General features: G+C 45.3%; 1 protein-coding gene across 1 annotated transcript in view; it reads left to right on the top strand.

The window, feature by feature from the left end:
• Positions 1 to 301: 301 nt before the first annotated feature.
• Positions 302 to 18,722, top strand: part of BOC (BOC cell adhesion associated, oncogene regulated) — a 74,303-nt gene continuing 55,882 nt past the window's right edge. The window contains exon 1 of the mRNA XM_044285871.1: positions 302 to 549. The gene's annotated coding sequence lies outside the window, so the exon portion shown is untranslated. The remainder of the gene's footprint in view (positions 550 to 18,722) is intronic.

Here is an 18,722-nt window from a genome sequence, read left to right as displayed (position 1 = left end):
TGGGGGGGGAGGAGGGTCTGGCCTTCCATCTTCTGCACTAACTCCCCCCCAACACCACACCACCACAGGCTGCAGAACATCACCCTCATTACTTCTCCTCCACCTCAGACCCTTCATGTGGCTTCATCTGCAATTTGCAGAAACCATAATTCTCAAGTCTTGGGAGTAAAGTGGCCACTTGCTGGATTTCTGCTCTCCTCCTCTGATGCAGGAGAAGAAGGAGAAGTTGTGTGTTTTGGTACAAGCCTCCTCTCCTGCGCCTTCCCTTCCCCCTTCTTACCCCCCTTCTCTCAGAGGGGAGGCTCCTATCCTGCTAAAGAAGGGATTGTTTTAGGAGCCAGTCATCCAAAAAGAGGCGAGATCCCATACACAGAGCAAAGCCCAGAACATGCTCACTGCTAACTTCCGAGAAACTTCCCTCTAACCCAAGCAGCTCCAGAACCAAACTCCAGGAGGGCCCTTTAAATCTGCAAAATTCCTGCAACCTAAATGTATCCCGAGGAAAGACGGATTGTTACATTGTAAGGAATCCGGCTGTAGCTTCCTCCGGTAAGTGCACACTCCTCTACTTCTTCTTCAAGTTTCCTTAGGGAAGACAAAACCCATAAAGGCCTTCCAGCCATTCCCTAGGACACTGGACTCCTTAATGTTTGGCCCGGTTCTTGGGGTCTGAGGACACTTTAGTCCCTAAGGTTTTCCAGGCTGGGCCTAGTTGGCTGTGGCTGATCCCGGTGTCCGGGGATTCTTCCTAATCCTGGATCCGGAAGGTTTTCCTTCAAGCAGAAAAATGTGAACAATGTAAGCGAAGAATAAGTAGACATTGTATCCAAGTGTTTTGTATGTTGTTCCATGATTTTATGGGGTACAGCGGGGGGCTCAGTGTGCCGGCGGATCTTGATTTGGGAGATGTTGTGTGTATGTCACCTCCTGTCATAGATTATACAAAATACAATATAAAAACATTTTAATTATTATATTTATTATTATATTTATATATATTTATTTTTATTTATTTATAATTTTAGTTTTTGTTTTAACCCACTTTATTAAGAATGTAAAAAACAATAATATCTGTCAAAGCTGCAGCCGTCTACTGCATGACACTTTATACCGAGAGGTTTATAGGACACATCAATTTGTAAAAACGTAGCAGAAATATTAACAAAAAAAATACTTGTAATAAATGGGAAATTCATTTAAATATAATATTAAATATTTTATAGAGTTTTCTACTAATGAAATCTTTAACATTTAATTTAATAAAACATTTTAATTTTAGAAATTGACCTGATTGATTTTTTTTCTTTCTTTTTTTTTTCTTTTAACAGTTGAGAATGTCACATTTTGTAATTAAAGTTAAAAAAGTGTTATTGCCTGTAGGAAAAAAAATAAATATCAAAAACAGTTCTTAGTAATCATAACAAACAGAAACATAAATTGGAATAATAGTTCCTAATCATAGTGTAATAATTCTAATCTGGAGACGCCATATGTGGCGTGTAGTGTGTGCGGTATAGAGGATTGCGGGGGTCAATATTCCCAAAAAAAATCTCCTTGAACCACTTGTTGAAGTGATTAATAATATTAATAAAATGACATTATGTAAAAAAGATCTAATAAGTTACTTCTATAGGGACGTAAATTCTTGAGTCGTAATCTGGATTTTGGTAGATTGTTTTTGGCGTTTTCAGAACTTTTTGGTCACGTTGATGAAGTCCCGTTTCCTCGGGGAGCCCCCTGTTTCTGTGTCACCCCACAGTTAAGTGCTGCACCCTGAGATGTCATGCAGCACTCTGTTTTGGGGGCATGTATGGGAGTTTTTGGATGTTTTTGTGCTATCAGTGTGTGACGTTTGCACCGGATCTTAGTGATTACGAATTCCTGATGCTTCTTGGGTTTAGTTTGGGGTTCCGCTCTAATTCCAGTATTGGGGGTCCGGCTCTTCAGTATTTAGGGGGGATCTGGCTGTCTTGCCTTTTTTGAGGGTTACAATATCTAGGCCGCACTGTGACTCATGTATAGAAGTTTTCTTCTGGCAGCCATGTTTTATGGTCTGAGAAAGTGGCGCAAAGTTTCTCTGCTCCATGTGACGTCTGCACACAAACTATCCAGTGTGTTATGTTCATGTCATTGAATCTGCTGAACTACAAGTCCCAGCCACAACCTCCAGCAGCCACAGGTTGTAGACCTGGAGTGGTGTCCAGATAAGAAGGTGGCGTTATCTTCTACATAAGTGTCCTTAATGGGTTCAAGAGCGACGACAGCGCCTTAGGAGCGGAGATGCACTTCTCTGATGAAGCAGAGCTTAGTTTGTTCGTTGGATCGGAATTGAGTTTGTCTAAAGGAGCAGAGCCGAGTGTGTTCAAGACAATTTTGTCTTGGTTGGCCATGTTTGTCCAGTGGTGCAGAAATGAGTTTGTCCAGTTGTGCAGAAGTAAGTTTGCTGCTTGGTAAAGACCTGATTACCAAATGAAGCGGATCTAGGATTGTCGGATGGGGCAGAGCTGGCTCCGTCGGATGGGGCAGAGCTGTGTTTGTCGGATGGGGCAGAGCTGGCTCCGTCGGATGGGGCAGAGCTCGCTTTGTCGAATGGGGCAGAGCTCGCTTTGTCGGATGGGGCAGAGCTGAGTTTGTCGGATGGGGCAGAGCTCGCTCCGTCGGATGGGGCAGAGCTCGCGCCTTCGGATGGGGCAGAGCTCGCTCCGTCGGATGGGGCAGATGCGTTTTTCACATTTCATAGTGATATTACAAATCCCTGCAGGTACGGATACGATTGTATCAATACTTAGAGAGATATCACTACTATCTCCTTAAAAGGTTAAAAGGCGACTCCAGCTCTGCTACATCTGCGCTTTCTGCATAGGCACTGAATGTATTGCACAACCCCAGAGGCTGCCCAGACAGCACAACATATGGATATCCTCCATTAGAGATGCAGCGGTGACAATATATCATTGACAGGACGGGTCCCATCTGATGAAACTATCCTCTAACCAGAGCTGCAACGGATGGAATTGTAAGAGGGGAGGGGCTAGAAGAGTGACAACCGCTCTGTTCATTTGTGGCTTCCATTGTAGTTGTCGCAGCCCGTCCCCAAATCAGGTCAGAAATTGAACCATGTAAAATCAATCTGGGGGTCAGTTACTTTATGTTGGGGATATATATATATATATCCATCAGTTTTGGGTGGAGTTGCCCTTTAAGCCCCTTGTGGCCCCCTGTACCCTCCCATCTAGTGCTCCAGCAGCAGGGTCCTGTCGACCATGGAGGTGTTAGTCATAGGACCATGCCACATGCTGCTCGCTGGTGAAGCAGACCTTGGTGCGGGGACCTGCTCTGTGTCATGGGTTTATGGGGGGATTCCGAGGTGTGAGATCAGACTACAAAGTGGACAAGGTGTATGTGTGTGACCGCAGGATATTGGGGGGGGGTAATGGCCTGTAAAATGCAAGGGGTTCAGGGCGAGGGTCTGCAGATTGTCGCTGACGTAAAGGCCCCAATCCCAGAGTACATTACAGCCTGAGTGTGAGGCATCCGGTGCCTCGTGCCTCGGCAGTGCCGCCGGTGATTTCATCATCACTGGGTGAAGCTATAGGCAGGGCCCATTAAATAATCTATGAGGGGAGACAACTTGGGTGATCTTAAGGGCAGTGCCTGGCACCTTTAAGAGGGTGAATTGTACCCACTACCCACCCATTACAGGTGACTGCCCCTTTAATTTTCACTATTTATTAGCGACTTGACATCCAGAGCCATGTAGAATGGAAAGCCAAGTGAAAGCTGTGCTGGGATTGGAGGTTAGGTGCAACAAAAGGCAATTTTTCCCTTTTATGGTTTTAAATAGTGTGGTAGAGATCACTATAGTGTGGTAGAGATCACTATAGTGTGGTACTGATCACTATAGTGTGGTAGAGATCACTATAGTGTAGTAGAGATTACTATAGTGTGGTACTGATCACTATAGTGTGGTAGAGATTACTATAGTGTGGTAGAGATCACTATAGTGTGGTAGAGATCACTATAGTGTGGTAGAGATTACTATAGTGTGGTAGAGATTACTATAGTGTGGTAGAGATCACTATAGTGTGGTAGAGATTACTATAGTGTGGTAGAGATCACTATAGTGTGGTAGAGATCACTATAGTGTGGTAGAGATCACTATAGTGTGGTAGAGATCACTATAGTGTAGTAGAGATTACTATAGTGTGGTACTGATCACTATAGTGTGGTAGAGATTACTATAGTGTGGTAGAGATCACTATAGTGTGGTAAAGATTACTATAGTGTGGTAGAGATTACTATAGTGTGGTAGGGATCACTATAGTGTGGTAGAGATTACTATAGTGTGGTAGAGATTACTATAGTGTGGTAGAGATCACTATAGTGTGGTAGAGATTACTATAGTGTGGTAGAGATTACTATAGTGTGGTAGAGATCACTATAGTGTGGTAGAGATTACTATAGTGTGGTAGAGATCACTATAGTGTGGTAGAGATTACTATAGTGTGGTAGAGATTACTATAGTGTGGTGCAGATCACTATAGTGTGGTAGAGATTACTATAGTGTGGTAGAGATTACTATAGTGTGGTAGAGATTACTATAGTGTGGTAGAGATCACTATAGTGTGGTAGAGATTACTATAGTGTGGTAGAGATCACTATAGTGTGGTAGAGATTACTATAGTGTGGTAGAGATTACTATAGTGTGGTACTGATCACTATAGTGTGGTAGAGATCACTATAGTGTGGTAGAGATCACTATAGTGTGGTAGAGATTACTATAGTGTGGTAGAGATCACTATAGTGTGGTAGAGATTACTATAGTGTGGTAGAGATTACTATAGTGTGGTAGAGATCACTATAGTGTGGTAGAGATTACTATAGTGTGGTAGAGATCACTATAGTGTGGTAGAGATTACTATAGTGTGGTAGAGATTACTATAGTGTGGTGCAGATCACTATAGTGTGGTAGAGATTACTATAGTGTGGTAGAGATTACTATAGTGTGGTAGAGATTACTATAGTGTGGTAGAGATCACTATAGTGTGGTACTGATTACTATAGTGTGGTAGAGATCACTATAGTGTGGTACTGATCACTATAGTGTGGTAGAGATCACTATAGTGTGGTACAGATCACTATAGTGTGGTACAGATCACTATAGTGTGGTAGAGATTACTATAGTGTGGTACAGATCACTATAGTGTGGTACTGATTACTATAGTGTGGTAGAGATCACTATAGTGTGGTAGAGATTACTATAGTGTAGTACTGATTACTATAGTGTGGTAGAGATCACTATAGTGTGGTACTGATCACTATAGTGTGGTAGAGATCACTATAGTGTGGTACAGATCACTATAGTGTGGTACAGATCACTATAGTGTGGTAGCGATCACTATAGTGTGGTAGAGATCACTATAGTGTAGTAGAGATTACTATAGTGTGGTACTGATCACTATAGTGTGGTAGAGATCACTATAGTGTGGTAGAGATCACTATAGTGTGGTAGAGATTACTATAGTGTGGTAGAGATCACTATAGTGTGGTAGAGATTACTATAGTGTGGTAGAGATTACTATAGTGTGGTGCAGATCACTATAGTGTGGTAGAGATTACTATAGTGTGGTAGAGATTACTATAGTGTGGTAGAGATTACTATAGTGTGGTAGAGATTACTATAGTGTGGTAGAGATCACTATAGTGTGGTACTGATTACTATAGTGTGGTAGAGATCACTATAGTGTGGTACTGATCACTATAGTGTGGTAGAGATCACTATAGTGTGGTACAGATCACTATAGTGTGGTAGAGATTACTATAGTGTGGTACAGATCACTATAGTGTGGTACTGATTACTATAGTGTGGTAGAGATGACTATAGTGTGGTAGAGATTACTATAGTGTAGTACTGATTACTATAGTGTGGTAGAGATCACTATAGTGTGGTACTGATCACTATAGTGTGGTAGAGATCACTATAGTGTGGTACAGATCACTATAGTGTGGTACAGATCACTATAGTGTGGTAGAGATCACTATAGTGTGGTAGAGATCACTATAGTGTGGTAGAGATTACTATAGTGTGGTAGAGATCACTATAGTGTGGTAGAGATTACTATAGTGAGGTAGAGATCACTATAGTGTGGTAGAGATCACTATAGTGTGGTACAGATCACTATAGTGTGGTACAGATCACTATAGTGTGGTAGAGATTACTATAGTGTGGTACTGATTACTATAGTGTGGTAGAGATCACTATAGTGTGGTACTGATCACTATAGTGTGGTAGAGATCACTATAGTGTGGTACAGATCACTATAGTGTGGTACAGATCACTATAGTGTGGTACAGATCACTATAGTGTGGTAGAGATTACTATAGTGTGGTAGAGATCACTATAGTGTGGTAGAGATCACTATAGTGTGGTAGAGATCACTATAGTGTGGTAGAGATTACTATAGTGTGGTAGAGATCACTATAGTGTGGTAGAGATTACTATAGTGAGGTAGAGATCACTATAGTGTGGTAGAGATTACTATAGTGTGGTGCAGATCACTATATTGTGGTACAGATCACTATAGTGTGGTAGAGATTACTAATATTGTTTGGTACAGATTAGTATAGTGTGGTACATATCACTATTGTGTTATTACGGATCACTGTTATGTGGCACTGATCACTATTGTGTTATTACGGATCACTGTTATGTGGCACTGTTCACTATTGTGTTATTACTTATGACTATTGTGTCATGGGTTTATGGGGGGATTCCGAGGTGTGAGATCAGACTACAAAGTGGACAAGGTGTACGTGTGTGACCACAGGATATTGGGGGGGGGTAATGGCCTGTAAAATGCAAGGGGTTCAGGGCGAGGGTCTGCAGATTGTCCCTGACGTAGAGATCACTATAGTGTGGTAGAGATCACTATAGTGTGGTAGAGATCACTATAGTGTGGTAGAGATCACTATAGTGTGGTACAGATCACTATAGTGTGGTAGAGATCACTATAGTGTGGTAGAGATTACTATAGTGTGGTAGAGATCACTATAGTGTGGTAGAGATCACTATAGTGTGGTAGAGATCACTATAGTGTGGTAGAGATTACTATAGTGTGGTACAGATCACTATAGTGTGGTACAGATCACTATAGTGTGGTAGAGATCACTATAGTGTGGTAGAGATCACTATAGTGTGGTAGAGATTACTATAGTGTGGTAGAGATTACTATAGTGTGGTAGAGATCACTATAGTGTGGTAGAGATCACTATAGTGTGGTACAGATCACTATAGTGTGGTAGAGATCACTATAGTGTGGTAGAGATTACTATAGTGTGGTAGAGATCACTATAGTGTGGTAGAGATTACTATAGTGTGGTAGAGATCACTATAGTGTGGTACAGATCACTATAGTGTGGTAGAGATCACTATAGTGTGGTAGAGATCACTATAGTGTGGTAGAGATCACTATAGTGTGGTAGAGATTACTATAGTGTGGTAGAGATTACTATAGTGTGGTGCAGATCACTATAGTGTGGTAGAGATTACTATAGTGTGGTGCAGATCACTATATTGTGGTACAGATCACTATAGTGTGGTAGAGATTACTAATATTGTTTGGTACAGATTACTATAGTGTGGTACATATCACTATTGTGTTATTACGGATCACTGTTATGTGGCACTGATCACTATAGTGTGGTAGAGATTACTATAGTGTGGTACTGATCACTATAGTGTGGTACTGATTACTAATATTGTTTGGTACAGATTACTATAGTGTGGTACATATCACCATGGTGTGGCACTGATCACTATTGTGTTATTACGGATCACTGTTATGTGGCACTGATCACTATTCTGTAGGACAGATCACTACTTTGTGACATAAAAATTACTTTGTGTTTTCGTGTTCGCAAAATGTATTCTGTGCTATAACGTGCTAGATCAGGGATCAGCAGCCTTCAGCACTCCAGCTGCTGGGGAACTACAACTCCCAGCATGCACACTTTCTTGGCTGTTCTTGTAAGTCCCATAGAAGTGAAAGGAGGATACTGGGAGTTGTAGTTTCCGAACAGCTGGAGTGCCGGAGTTTGCTGATCCCTGTGCTGGATGTCTTGGTACGATCTTGATGTCATATACTGCGGGGGGGGGGGGGGGGGGTTTAATGCAGAGGGCTCTGGACGCAAGAGCTTACAATCTAACCTTCTACAGAAGGGAATTCTGTGACCTGTCTTTGTGGCGCTGAGGTTCAGGTGGGTCCCAGTTCTGGTGATGGAGAACTTTCCTGTCTCCGATCAGAAATTATGCGATGATTTCAGCCAGAAGTCAAATGAGGACAGACCTGCCATTAACTCTTCATGTGCCGGCAGCCAGCCAGGGCGCGCACACAGCGCACAAGCCCCGTCTTCCTCCCTGCGGACTGAAATCTGACCCTTTCCACTTCGTATGTGCAAAGTGCATTACTGTAATTTGGGGGTCATTCACTAAAGAGAGCCCAGTTATAGTGATGTCACAGAGCCGTGCACATTACCGCCACGTAGTGCTGCACCCTTGTACAGATAGAGTGAGACCATAATACTACCGTGAACCTTCGCTACGTAGCGTCCAGCAGCTGCCCCTGCTCTTCAGCTCATTTGGGGATTGTTCAACAGGGGGCAGCAGTGAGCACCAATGATTCATATTGCTGCCCGCTACCAGCTCTAATGGCATTGGCGCTATATGCAAATGAGGGGGTGGGGCCAATTGAAGCTCTATTTGCCCCTGAGGTCCAATATTTTTTGCCCGATGCTTGAATCCCGCCTGGGAATGTCTCCACAATGACATAGGAGTCCCCCTTTTTAATGCAAATTTGCACAAGCTCTTCCCTTTGCAAATCTACATAAGCTCCACCCTTTTGCAAATCTGGTTAAGCTCCACCCTTTAGAAAATTACATAAGCTCCACCCTTTGACAATCTGCGTAAACGCCAGCCTTCGAAAGAATTTCCGTAAGCTCCACCCTTTGCAGTCTCCACTAGAAAAACTTGTCCCCATCAAAAAACATTTAACATTTTTTGCTATAACTAAGCCTTCGTAGAAAGTATTCACGCCCTCCACCCCCTCCCCTTGATGATTTTAAAATTTTTGCGCTACAGTATAGTGACAAGTTACAGCCGAGGGGTGTGAATACTTTTCACGGACGGACGCTGGCGGTATTTTGTGCCATTTGAACACTAATGAATCACGTTGCCAAATGATTCCAGTGGGTGAGGGGGCGGTTTTATTGCGCCCGTTGCGTTCACATCAGGCGGCATTATAGGGTTTCCTGTAAGTTTCACTGCGCTCCACTTTAATAATGGGACGGAGTCATTTACTGCGGCCTCCAGCTGTGGTTAATTAGAAGCCGGTGCGGCCGAGGGATAAAGGACGCGATTGTCTGCGGCGGCGGGTTATAATGTGTCGCCCAGAAGTGGCTCATATAATATCGCCATTACACGTCCACCATAGGACGCCCTATAAACGTAAGGGTCCAGAATAGAAGGGCCCGCATTCCTCCGCTCGCCCCCTCCCCCGCCTCCTCCCACCTGGTGACAGCTTTGGAGTTTTACAGGCTGATTCGCCTCAAGGGCTGAGATGCCGCAAACCTTAAGAAAACACGACCTCGGGTCGTTAATACCATCCCCCGGTCACCTGAAACCTCAAACCCCAAACCCCAGCGCCTCAAACCACTCAGGAGGAAAGTCAGCAGCTGGAGGCTTCCAGCCTCTGCCCTAAGTCTATACAGCACAGGGTTCCATGGAATCCCTGCACTCTGGCATCTGATGATCCGCCGCCGCGGAGCCGAAGTCCTGATAATGCGGCGCGTGGCCGAAGTCCGTATAATGCAGCGCGTGGCCGAAGTCCGGATAATGCGGCGCGTAGCCGAAGTCCGTATAATGCGGCGCGTAGCCGAAGTCCGTATAATGCGGCGCGTAGCCGAAGTCCGGATAATGCGGCGCGTAGCCGAAGTCCGGATAATGCGGCGCGTAGCCGAAGTCCGGATAATGCGGCGCGTAGCCGAAGTCCTGATAATGCGGCGCGTAGCCGAAGTCCGGATAATGCGGCGCGTGGCCGAAGTCCGGATAATGCGGCGCGTAGCCGAAGTCCGGATAATGCGGCGCGTGGCCGAAGTCCGGATAATGCGGCGCGTGGCCGAAGTCCGGATAATGCGGCGCGTGGCCGAAGTCCGGATAATGCGGCGCGTAGCCGAAGTCCTGATAATGCGGCGCGTGGCCGAAGTCCTGATAATGCGGCGCGTGGCCGAAGTCCGGATAATGCGGCGCGTGGCCGAAGTCCGGATAATGCGGCGCGTGGCCGAAGTCCTTATAATGCGGCGCGTGGCCGAAGTCCGGATAGTGCGGCGCGTGGCCGAAGTCCTGATAGTGCGGCGCGTGGCCGAAGTCCGGATAGTGCGGCGCGTGGCCGAAGTCCGGATAGTGCGGCGCGTGGCCGAAGTCCGGATAGTGCGGCGCGTGGCCGAAGTCCGGATAGTGCGGCGCGTGGCCGAAGTCCGGATAGTGCGGCGCGTGGCCGAAGTCCGGATAGTGCGGCGCGTGGCCGAAGTCCGGATAATGCGGCGCGTGGCCGAAGTCCGGATAATGCGGCGCGTGGCCGAAGTCCGGATAATGCGGCGCGGAGCAGAAGTCCAGGCGGATTATCCGTCAGTCTGCTGTATTGTCCTCGCCATGATGAGCGTTGGCGAGGTTGACGTAGGCGATGCCAACAGATCGGGCAAATGACTGGCCCCTGTGACTATAGTGCGGTCTGTCTAATACTGTGTATTATAGGCCTCCGGCTGGGGAGTATTAATAGCGCTGCGCGTCCTATCGATCTTCCAGGAAGGAGAACGTCGATCAATTCTTCTTTCTTCCTGAATTTAAGCTCCAGCTCGTAGTGAACAAGGAGCCGGAGGGACTTTTAAGAACTCGGATGTATTGACCCGGGAAAGTGTCGCCGCCGGCCTCATACACAGTTTTCAAGGACAAACACTGAGACTTTGTTTCGTCTTGTGCTCGTCTTCAGTTACTTTAGACTTTCTACTCCATTCACATCCAAATCTGCACCCACAGTTCTGCTGGTTTCCTTCATTCTGAAGAGTGGTTGCTGCCCAGTGCTGATGAGGACTGTGCAGAGTCTGTGGTGGCACAAAGCTGGCACAGCGGCTGTAATCCTAGAACCCCCGGGAGGTTCGGTAACTGGAGATTCCCCGGGGTTCACCCTTCTCCTCCGGGGCTCCTCTTATGAGTCAGAAAATTCTTCTTCTTTCCAGTTTGTGGAGCCGAGAGTCACCCACAAAATACATAGCACCGCCATATCGTGCTCAGTAACCCCTTCACAGCCAGCGCTCCCGCTCCTGCCACTCACATGCTGCATCACACTAGATACACAGCTCAGCAGACAGTATCACACAGGAGAGGATTAGATACACAGGTCAGCAGACAGTATCACACAGGAGAGGATTAGATACACAGCTCATCAGACAGTATCACACAGGAGAGGATTAGATACACAGCTCAGCAGACAGTATCACACAGGAGAGGATTAGATACACAGCTCAGCAGACAGTATCACACAGGAGAGGATTAGATACACCGCTCAGCAGACAGTATCACACAGGATAGGATTAGATACACAGCTCAGCAGACAGTATCACACAGGATAGGATTAGATACACAGCTCAGCAGACAGTATCACACAGGATAGGATTAGATACACAGCTCAGCAGACTGTATCACACAGGATGGGATTAGATACACAGCTCAGCAGACAGTATCACACAGGATGGGATTAGATACACAGCTCAGCAGACAGTATCACACAGGATAGGATTAGATACACAGCTCAGTAGACGGTATCACACAGGATAGGATTAGATACACAGTTCAGCAGACAGTATCACACAGGATAGGATTAGATACACAGCTCAGCAGGCGGTATCACACAGGATAGGATTAGATACATAGCTCAGCAGACTGTATCACACAGGATAGGATTAGATACACAGCTCAGCAGGCAGTATCACACAGAATAGGATTAGATACACAGCTCAGCAGACAGTATCACACAGGATAGGATTAGATACACAGCTCAGCAGACAGTATCACACAGGATAGGATTAGATACACAGCTCAGCAGACAGTATCACACAGGATAGGATTAGATACACAGCTCAGCAGACAGTATCACACAGGATTGGATTAGATACACAGCTCAGCAGACAGTATCACACAGGAGAGGATTAGATACACAGCTCAGCAGACAGTATCACACAGGATAGGATTAGATACACAGCTCAGCAGGCCGTATCACACAGGATAGGATTAGATACACAGCTCAGCAGACAGTATCACACAGGATAGGATTAGATACACAGCTCAGCAGACAGTATCACACAGGATAGGATTAGATACACAGCTCAGCAGACAGTATCACACAGGATTGGATTAGATACACAGCTCAGCAGACAGTATCACACAGGATAGGATTAGATACACAGCTCAGCAGACAGTATCACACAGGATAGGATTAGATACACAGCTCAGCAGACAGTATCACACAGGATAGGATTAGATACACAGCTCAGCAGACTGTATCACACAGGATGGGATTAGATACACAGCTCAGCAGACAGTATCACACAGGATAGGATTAGATACACAGCTCAGCAGACAGTATCACACAGGATAGGATTAGATACACAGCTCAGCAGACAGTATCACACAGGATAGGATTAGATACACAGCTCAGCAGTCAGTATCACACAGGATGGGATTAGATACACAGCTCAGCAGACAGTATCACACAGGATAGGATTAGATACACAGCTCAGCAGACAGTATCACACAGGATTGGATTAGATACACAGCTCAGCAGACAGTATCACACAGGAGAGGATTAGATACACAGCTCAGCAGACAGTATCACACAGGATAGGATTAGATACACAGCTCAGCAGGCCGTATCACACAGGATAGGATTAGATACACAGCTCAGCAGACAGTATCACACAGGATAGGATTAGATACACAGCTCAGCAGACAGTATCACACAGGATAGGATTAGATACACAGCTCAGCAGACAGTATCACACAGGATTGGATTAGATACACAGCTCAGCAGACAGTATCACACAGGATAGGATTAGATACACAGCTCAGCAGACAGTATCACACAGGATAGGATTAGATACACAGCTCAGCAGACAGTATCACACAGGATAGGATTAGATACACAGCTCAGCAGACTGTATCACACAGGATGGGATTAGATACACAGCTCAGCAGACAGTATCACACAGGATAGGATTAGATACACAGCTCAGCAGACAGTATCACACAGGATAGGATTAGATACACAGCTCAGCAGACAGTATCACACAGGATAGGATTAGATACACAGCTCAGCAGTCAGTATCACACAGGATGGGATTAGATACACAGCTCAGCAGACAGTATCACACAGGATGGTATTAGATACACAGCTCAGCAGACAGTATCACACAGGATGGGATTAGATACACAGCTCAGCAGACAGTATCACACAGGATAGGATTAGATACACAGCTCAGCAGACAGTATCACACAGGATAGGATTAGATACACAGCTCAGCAGACAGTATCACACAGGATAGGATTAGATACACAGCTCAGCAGACTGTATCACACAGGATGGGATTAGATACACAGCTCAGCAGACAGTATCACACAGGATAGGATTAGATACACAGCTCAGCAGACAGTATCACACAGGATAGGATTAGATACACAGCTCAGCAGACAGTATCACACAGGATAGGATTAGATACACAGCTCAGCAGTCAGTATCACACAGGATGGGATTAGATACACAGCTCAGCAGACAGTATCACACAGGATGGTATTAGATACACAGCTCAGCAGACAGTATCACACAGGATGGGATTAGATACACAGCTCAGCAGACAGTATCACACAGGATAGGATTAGATACACAGCTCAGCAGACAGTATCACACAGGATTGGATTAGATACACAGCTCAGCAGACAGTATCACACAGGAGAGGATTAGATACACAGCTCAGCAGACAGTATCACACAGGATAGGATTAGATACACAGCTCAGCAGGCCGTATCACACAGGATAGGATTAGATACACAGCTCAGCAGACAGTATCACACAGGATAGGATTAGATACACAGCTCAGCAGACAGTATCACACAGGATAGGATTAGATACACAGCTCAGCAGACAGTATCACACAGGATTGGATTAGATACACAGCTCAGCAGACAGTATCACACAGGATAGGATTAGATACACAGCTCAGCAGACAGTATCACACAGGATAGGATTAGATACACAGCTCAGCAGACAGTATCACACAGGATAGGATTAGATACACAGCTCAGCAGACTGTATCACACAGGATGGGATTAGATACACAGCTCAGCAGACAGTATCACACAGGATAGGATTAGATACACAGCTCAGCAGACAGTATCACACAGGATAGGATTAGATACACAGCTCAGCAGACAGTATCACACAGGATAGGATTAGATACACAGCTCAGCAGTCAGTATCACACAGGATGGGATTAGATACACAGCTCAGCAGACAGTATCACACAGGATGGTATTAGATACACAGCTCAGCAGACAGTATCACACAGGATGGGATTAGATACACAGCTCAGCAGACAGTATCACACAGGATGGGATTAGATACGTGTAATGTGGGATGGGTCCAGTATAGTGTGTGGGGGAGGGGAGAAGACATGGTCCTAAACATTTAATTGTTTGGAGGTCCTCAGGCCTCCCGCTGGGCAGTGGGATAAGTGCACTTGACTAGAGCAAACTTCCAGATTATCGGAGCTTTTCTTTACATTGTTTTTACAAGGGATTTAAAGGGTTTATTTAGAGAGCCCTGAGCGGTCACCATATCCCGGGGCTGTGCGCCTTGTGGGGGGAGCCCTCACTATACACAGTGCGGTCAGTGTGGGAGTGATGTCACAATAGCGACGTCACCACTGATCTCTAGTGAATGGATAGGCGGCATTCTCAGTGATGTCACCGCTGATCTCTAGTGATGGATAGGCTGCATTCTCAGTGATGTCACCGCTGATCTCTAGTGATGGATAGGCGGCATTCTCAGTGATGTCACCGCTGATCTCTAGTGATGGATAGGCTGCATTCTCAGTGATGTCACCGCTGATCTCTAGTGATGGATAGGCTGCATTCTCAGTGATGTCACCGCTGAGCTCTAGTGAATGGATAGGCGGCATTCTCAGTGATGTCACTGCTGATCTCTAGTAAATGGATAGGCGGCATTCTCAGTGATATCACCGCTGATCTCTAGTGAATGGATAGGCGGCATTCTCAGTGATGTCACCGCTGATCTCTAGTGAATGGATAGGCGGCATTCTCAGTGATGTCACCGCTGATCTCTAGTGATGGATAGGCGGCATTCTCAGTGATGTCACCGCTGATCTCTAGTGAATGGATAGGCGGTAGTCTGAGTTATTGGTGTGAATCTGCTCTTTGGTTCTGCGGTTTTTCTTACGTTCTTTGGATCATTTATTTATTTAGTCGCACAAAAGGGAAAAAAAAGTCAACAAGTTGCGGCGCGGAGCGGCCTCCGATAGCGGCATCACACAGAGCCGGAGATTAGCTAAATCCACATCGACCTTTTCTCTCGCCGGGCTCTCATGTTTGCTCTGAACACAGTGGGAAGTGTGAAGTGGCTGCTGGAAGCAGGTGACACAAAGTACCAAGTGCAAACACGTGTAGGGATGCGGTAATCCCAAAGGAAAATTAAAGGGATTGTCCACTTTTTAGTACAGACCTGTCGTAACGACCTATTTAGATAATGATGATGGGGGGGGCGCAGACACAAACCTATAGACCGCTGTAGGACTCAAAAACATTCTACAGCATGGCTCCACCCACCACGACAAAGATCATCATGGACACGCATGTTGACTGAGAACTGATTAGATTGGTGCAGTTTCCCATGTCTGCCCCTGAAATAATGCAATCTGAGTAGTTAGAGAGCAGCGCCACCCAGTGGTCCAGTACTCGTCCTGTTATTGTGTGACATAGGCTGGGTTTACACAGTGCAGTCTCAACGGGGGTCTCAGCTGTCTGCCATGTGTTACCTGTGGCAGGTGAAACATGTGAACCGAACCTTAAGATGTTCATGGTTCTAGATGATGAATTTCGGGTGCCCGTGATTTTAGATGCTGACATTGGTGTTCATGATTCTAGTAGCTGAAGTTAAGAAGTTCTTGGTTTTAGGAGCTGAAGTTCATGAATACATGGCCTAGGAGCTGGTTTTGAGCAGTTCATGGTTCCAGGTGCTGACGTTGAGGTGTTTGTGGTTCCAGGTGCTGACGTTGAGGTGTTTGTGGTTCTAGGACCTGACGTTGAAGAGTTTGTGGTTCTAGGGGCTGACTTTGAGGAGTTAATTGTTTTAGGAGTTAATGTTGAGTTCATGGTTCTCGGAGCTAATACTGAGGAGTTAATGGTTCTAGATGCTGATGTTGAGAAGTTAGTGGTTCTAGGAGCTAAAGTTGAGGAGTTCATGGCTCTAGGAGTAAATACTGAGTAGTTCATGGTTCTAGATGCAGATGTTGAGGAGTTCAGGGTACCTTTGAACTGAAGTCAGGAGTTCATAGTTCTAGGAGCTAACGTTGAGGAGTTCATGGTTCTAGGAGCTGAAGTCAGGAGTTCTTGGTTCCAGGAGCTGATGTTGAGGAGTTCGTGGTTCTAGGAGCTGGTGTTGAGGAGTTCATTGTTTTAGGAGCTAATACATGGTTCTAGATGCTGATGTTGAGGAGTTTATGGTTCTAAGAACTGAAGTCAGGAGTTCATAGTTCTAGAAGCTAACGTTGAGGAGTTCATGGTTCTTGGAGCTGAAGTTGAGCAGTTTATGGTTCTAGGAGTTAAAGTCAGAAGTTCATGGTTCTAGACTCTTGTAGTTTATGGTGGTCATAGTTCTGGTTGTTCATGGTTTTAGATGCTGAAGTTCAGGTATTTATGATTCTAAAGTTTAAGGTTCTTAAATCTATACTCTGTAGTACAGTTGTTTGATGGTTCTAGATATGGTAGACACTGAACCTCTTGCTAACAGCTGAAGTTCAAGTCTTCATGGTTCTTGAAGCTAAAGTTCAGGCCTTTATGGTTCTAGGAGCTGAGGTTCAGGTCTTCATGAAGTTTATGGTTCTAGACAACAAAGTTCATTATTTTAGACACTGAATTTCAGGTGCACATGCTTCTAGACTCTGAGAGAAAAATCCTAAAACTGAGGATTACTGCTATACCTAGGTAGAACTTCTGTCACAAAGTACTTTAACTGTCTGTTCCCAGTTTTTTTTTAATATGGTGACCTAAGGAGCAGAATGAACACGTACAATGACCATCTACTCCACATACTCCAGGCAGATAAAGAAGGGGGAGCAGAATTGTTTTTGGACCTTTATAATAGATGAAGTGCTCTGGACACTCCATTAAATTTCAAGGACTCTGAGCTGTGTGTGCAGGGACTTGTCGCCATTGCACGGTTGGCAGGAGTTTTTTTGGCCTAGGCCATGTCTTCGAGGCGGGTGGTCAGACATCACTCTCGTCTTAAGCAGCTGTTTTTTCTATTTACGCGTTAACCTTTCTCTATGCCAAGCCTTTGTATCTTTGAAAGCCTCCTTCCCTCCAGCTATTGCAGGTTTTCTGCGGGCAGCTGGCACCTCTGCTTGCTTTTTAACTTTTTAGATTTTTTTTTATTTAGTCTCCTATTTTTTGAAACCTTACCCCTCCTCAGTACTCCTAAACTGCAGCAAAGTCTTTTCTCTGAGACCCCCGATCCTCTCCAGATTGGGACCCTTAAGCAACCTTGGTCTTTTGTCCCTTTTCAATAAAAGGAGAAAAAAAAATGAAAGGAAGGAGGGGGGTAGAGAAATAAAGAAAAATGACCCACGGGGCAATAGTCTCTTGAGCCAGCTTGCTGCATTACAATGAATACGGACTCTATTAAGCCTCGTTCTGCCTGTTAGTGTTTCCACGGGCAACGCAGCCCCCATATGGAAAGCATGCAATATATTAGTGGGTCTCATTGTGGGCCCGATCCATGACTGGCAGTTGTAGTCCCTCCTCACACTTGACACTGCCTGTGTTTATCTAATGCGTAGAGGGGGGGCTGTTAGCTAATGTATTGTCCTGTGCTATGAGAGGGGTAGAGGGAGGGGGAACCGAGGTGGAAGAGAGAAGTCTCCATGAATATTCAAGAAGCGTCGTCAATGGTCGTGAGGAAAAAAAAAAGCAGATGGAATTCATGTTGAGAGGCATCCCCCCTACTATTAAACCAATGATCCCCCAAAAAAACCTCTCCCACCCCTACCCTATCCAGTTCTCTGGCATCCCAAGAGTGTGGGATCTGCACTTATCCAATTAGCAAGCTTGTCAAGTTGAGTTGATAGTGAGCAAAGGGACGTAAATTAAAGAGAATTGGGGGAAAAGGGGGAAAGTAAAGACCACTCCGTTCTTCTACTTCTTCTTCTTCCCCCTCCATGTCTTTTGTACTTTTGCTCTTTATCCGGCCTTGAATGAGATTGAGCTAAAATAATTGTAGGGTTTAAGAAGTGAAGTCTATGAGAAATCCCTCCTGTGCGAGGATAGAACGCCAGGTCCTCTTGGAAGAGACCTGAGATGTTTGGACTGGGCGTCCTTCTGCAAG

The sequence above is a fragment of the Bufo gargarizans genome, chromosome 3, assembly GCF_014858855.1.
Source record: "Bufo gargarizans isolate SCDJY-AF-19 chromosome 3, ASM1485885v1, whole genome shotgun sequence".
Lineage (NCBI taxonomy): Eukaryota > Metazoa > Chordata > Amphibia > Anura > Bufonidae > Bufo > Bufo gargarizans.
This window is presented reverse-complemented; position numbering and strand designations above follow the sequence as displayed.